The following is a 4,810-nucleotide window of genomic DNA, read 5'->3' on the forward strand; positions in this document are numbered from 1 at the left end:
TCCCAATTCCCATTCAGTGAATAATAATATTTTTAAAAATCACACTCATGGTTGTCAAGTCCATTCCAGTCATATCAATCCCCATAGGGTTTCCAAGTGGTAACTTGTAGGAGAGCAGACTGCTACATCTTACTGCCATGGAGCCAACTGTAGGTTAGAGCAGCTGGCTTTCGGTTAGCAGCTAAACGCTTGACCACTGCCACACCAGGGCTCCATAGCTCAGTGGACACTCTCCCCTTAATCCATTGTACCATGGCTGCACCCATCCACTGTGGATGATATCTCTTTTTATTAAGAAGCAAATCTTCTTCCTTGTTTGAAACAAAGAAACCCCATGACGTACTACCTTATCTCCATCACTCTTTTTCAGTTGAAAGCAAAAATAATCCTCTCTTTGACTAAACCTCTTTGCTACCTTTTTGCTTCTCTCTCTCCAGGCAGGGACAGTGGTGTTTTCATGGAAAACCCAGGAGGTGAATGATGCTCATGGGCTGCTCAAGGCAAATGGAAGTTCTTAGTAGTGTGTGGTTTGTGGTTTGCACTCGGACCACATAAAGCCCCTTGGTTCTTCCTGTCTCACCACCAGCTTCATCCTTCTCCAGGAGCAGAGAAAGAATAGCATGCTTCACCCTAAAGCAATATAGTTAGCTCTAAATACTCCCATAAAGAGTTACAGTCTCAGAAACCCACGGGGGCAGTGTTACCCTGACTTACAGGGTCGCTGTGATTGGGAATTGACTCAATGGTAATGAATTGAGCTGAAATAGAGAATGAGGCATTCCTAGCATAGCTTTGGGACAAGAGACAGGCCGGTAGAAGGTAAATATCATCTTACGATGTACTGGCCTTCTATCAGGCAGAAGGTGGCCAGAGGACCATGGCTTACTAAGACTTCTTCTTCCCCACAAAGGAACCCCCATAAACTAGAAAATAAGGACAATCGGGTGCGCTGCATACTGATTTCTACCACCTCGGGTCACAGGCTGACCATTAGGAACTATTAGTTTCAGAGAGTTAACAATCTTCCCACCGTGTCTGATTTTACATGTGCTCAGGGCAACGAAAGAGTGAGGGTGGAGGAAAGAGGCTGGCACGTCAGGTAGAGAAGCCTAATGAGATAGACCTGTGAGCAAAACCATGTCCTCCAACAGGTCAGCCTTCCTCTAAATTTGAGTTACGTTAGTTGCACCCTGAGTCTTCGATGTATCCACATGGGGTAAGTGGGTGTTTCAGGCCAGGTCAACCGGAGAAAGAAATCCAAGGACACTCATATATGTGAAAGAAAGAGCTTCATATCAAGAAGTAATTGTTTATTAAGAAAACATCCCAGTCCAATCCAGATCAAGTCCATAAGTCCATAGATCCCTCTTCAGACATGTAACTACGTGCCATGATGGAGAATGCAGGAAGATCACAGGCCGTGAGTGCACAGTCTTGTGGATCCAATGGTGGTGGAAGCATCACAAGGCTCTGGCAGGTGTCGGCCAAGTGGCTCGCCAACAGGAAGGTGAGGCGGAGAGAGGGGGAGGTCCCCAGGACCCTCCTGATGGGAAGGCCACATTCACAAGGAGCCATCATCAGGCTGTGACCTGATTGACAGGCTAGCCTCCACCCCTACACTGTATTTATCAAGTTGATATGAAATTATGTAACTACCACCGTGGGTGTAGGATCAACAAAAGAAAAACGGTGCTGGGGGTAAAAAAAAAAAAGCCCCAATGTTTACTCTTGCCGACATCGTGTAAAATAAAGTCACAATGATCAGAACTTTTTTTTTGTATTAATAGATTTGAGTAGAGGGGCCCTGGTGGTCTAGGAGTTATAAGTTGGCCTGCTAACAACCAGGTCAGTATTTTGAAATCACCGGCAGCTCCTCGTGGGAAAGACGGGGCTTTCTACTCCCATAAAGTGTTACGGTCACAGAAACTCACAGGGCAGTTCTATCCTGTCCATCCTACCGGGTTGCTATGAGTCGACCTTGACGGATGGCAGTGGGCGTGGTTTGGGTTTGGTTACAGTCGGGACGCCCTTGCACACAGCACTCCCTGCAAATCCATATGAATCAGACTGTAACTGCTCTTCGGCAGAGAAGCCAAGAGAACGTCTGTGAAAGATCATTTCTCTAGACAAGGGCACTTATTCCTAAGTAAGGGGAGCTCATGGGAATGAGAAACAGTGTAGGAGGGCAGAAGTCGAGCTGAGAGAATTCCCAGCTCTTTTCTCCTCTGGTCCACTGTTATTTCTGCTACATTCCCAGGTAGGGGATGAAAATCTCTAAAGTTGTCTTTTGTTAACAGTTGAAACATAACAGAATGTCCAGTAGCATGAAACATTAGAGAAGAGAGATCCGGGTTTAGCAGCGGAATACTGCCAGCATCGTTTGAAATCTTTAATGTTGCTGACTTTCATGAAATAGCACAAAAGTTTTCATGAAATGCACCAAATAAACAGACCTGACCTCTGATTACAGTCATAAGGAGTAAGTTCCCAAAGGGAGAAAGAAGCTCCCTGAAAGTCAACACCTGTACCAGTTGCTCACCTGCTGATTATGGTGCCCAACAAAATAGGGTACAGAATCATGTGCATAACAGTGAGTTTAGCTTCAGGCAAATCAATGTTGCTTCAAAACACCCCAAGATATTTGGGAAGTGAAGGTACCAAAAGGAAATGTGTGGTGCATCTGGGAATAGGCCGCAAGACCTAGGTATGCCCAAGAGCGAGGACAAGACAGTGACATCACTGATTGCATGATGCGGGCATGTCTCCTTTCCTTGTTCTACGGTTTTATAGGCAGTAACCACTATGCTACATACTCAGTACATGTTTACGTCATGCATGAGTATATTTATTGCCCTTTGGAAGGACAGAACTATGTGATAACTCGCTAATGAAAAGAGAATTGAATGAATAGGTGAATGGGTGGATTCATAAATAAGTCAACGCACATTCACAGTCATTTCCACTTGCAGATTTTCTTCTCCGTAGTTCACAAGTAACCCTTCCCTGAGAAGTGTCTGGAATTTCATGGTTTCCTAACCCCCTGCTTGGTCCATGGGCTTCTCCAGTGATGAAAGTGACAGGGTCTAATTTGAACGTGTTCTTCCACCTTCCAGAAGCCCAACTAAAATTCACATATTTATTTATCACAAAATACGTGATCCGTACTGGGCAGAACAAATGCAATTGCATCACCACCCGTTCCCAGAGTTCCTTGCTGTTGTTAGTTGCTATAGTGTGGGCGTCAACTCAGAGTGCTCTAGGCATAACAGAAGGAAACCCTGCTAGGCCTGGGGCCATCCCCAAATCTTGATATGTTTCTGTTGTTGCAGCTGACATTTCAGGTCATCTCACACAAGGTTTCTTGCATTTCCACTGGTACTCTACTCTACAAAACGTGTTCTAGCAATAAGTCTTTCCTGAAAGGGAGGAGTGTAAGAAAGATAAAATCTTGATATCCTCACTTCAAAGGAACATCTGGCTGTATCTCCTTCTCAAATTTATTAGATCATTTTCCTAGGTTTTTTTTTCCAGTTTTCCTAATGTTTAAAATGTCAATTTCATTTATATAGATTTTCTTGACACAACTCTGAAAACACACCCACTGCATGAAATCAGATAAATCTGATAACTTTTCACTTAACAGTGACTCAAATAAATTACTTGACTAATGGAAAAGGAGTTTGTGTGCCTACCAACAAGTTTTTTTTTAATGTGGACATATACCATGAAACACTATGCAGCCACAAAGAATAATAAGTTCTCAAAACATGAATGAATTTGAAGGACATGATGTTTGTTGGAATAAGTTAATCACAAGACATATATGGTATGACCTCACTTTTATAACAAGACAAAAAAAAAAGTATAGTAAGAAATGAATATTCATTAGTGGTTACCAGAGATGGTGGTGGCGCAGGAGGTGGAATCACGCTCGAAAAAATAGACACCTTGACCTTTTTTCTTTCTGCCTTATTGGCTTGCTTGAATTTGGAATTTTTTGGAAGGTGGTGGTGTGTGATGGAACAAGGAACATTGAATGGAGTAAAGAGAGCAGAGTTTGACCAAGGTCGATGATGTCAGTAAGAAGCACACAAGAGAAAAGGATGCTGTCGATAAAGGATATGACACACACAATCCTGAACAACCAAGTTAGGTATGTATATATGCTTCTATGAGTACAAGTGCATATATGTGTATGCACATAGATGAAGTTATGTGTTTATATAGGTGTATAAGGATACACATGTGTATACTCACATAAATTAGAAACACAGTCATGGACACTTCAGCAGCACCTCATAGATTTGTTATTCTGGGTTTAAAAATTCAGGACCATAGTTTCAGGGAACAACTCAGTCAAATGGCATTTTACAGCTCAGAAAGCTGTATTTTGCACATCCCAATTTGGAGAGTACTGTCTGGGTTTTAAAAGCTAGGGAGTGGTCACCGAGCTACAACTATTGATCTGTTCCCATCCAGAGCCAAAGAAAAAACAGGAACCCGAAGACCCTGTGAGAATAACAGTCTACACTCTACACAATGAGGGCGGCGCGTGATGGGGACCCAATGCCCATCTGTGGACAACTGGACATCCCTTGCAGAGGGGTAGTAGGGAGGAGATGAGTCACTTAGGGTTCAGTATAGCAATAATGAAATCCACAACCTTCCTCTAGTTCTTAAATGCTTCCTCCCCCCAACTACCATGACCCCAATTCTGCCTTGCAAACCTGGTTAGACCAGAGGATGCACAGCGGTACAGATGGGAACTGGAAACGCAGGGAATCTAGGACAGATGAACCCCTCAGGACCA

The sequence above is a fragment of the Echinops telfairi genome, unplaced genomic scaffold (assembly GCF_000313985.2).
Source record: "Echinops telfairi isolate 266 unplaced genomic scaffold, ASM31398v2 ScPeMD7_7453;HRSCAF=8491, whole genome shotgun sequence".
NCBI lineage: Eukaryota > Metazoa > Chordata > Mammalia > Afrosoricida > Tenrecidae > Echinops > Echinops telfairi.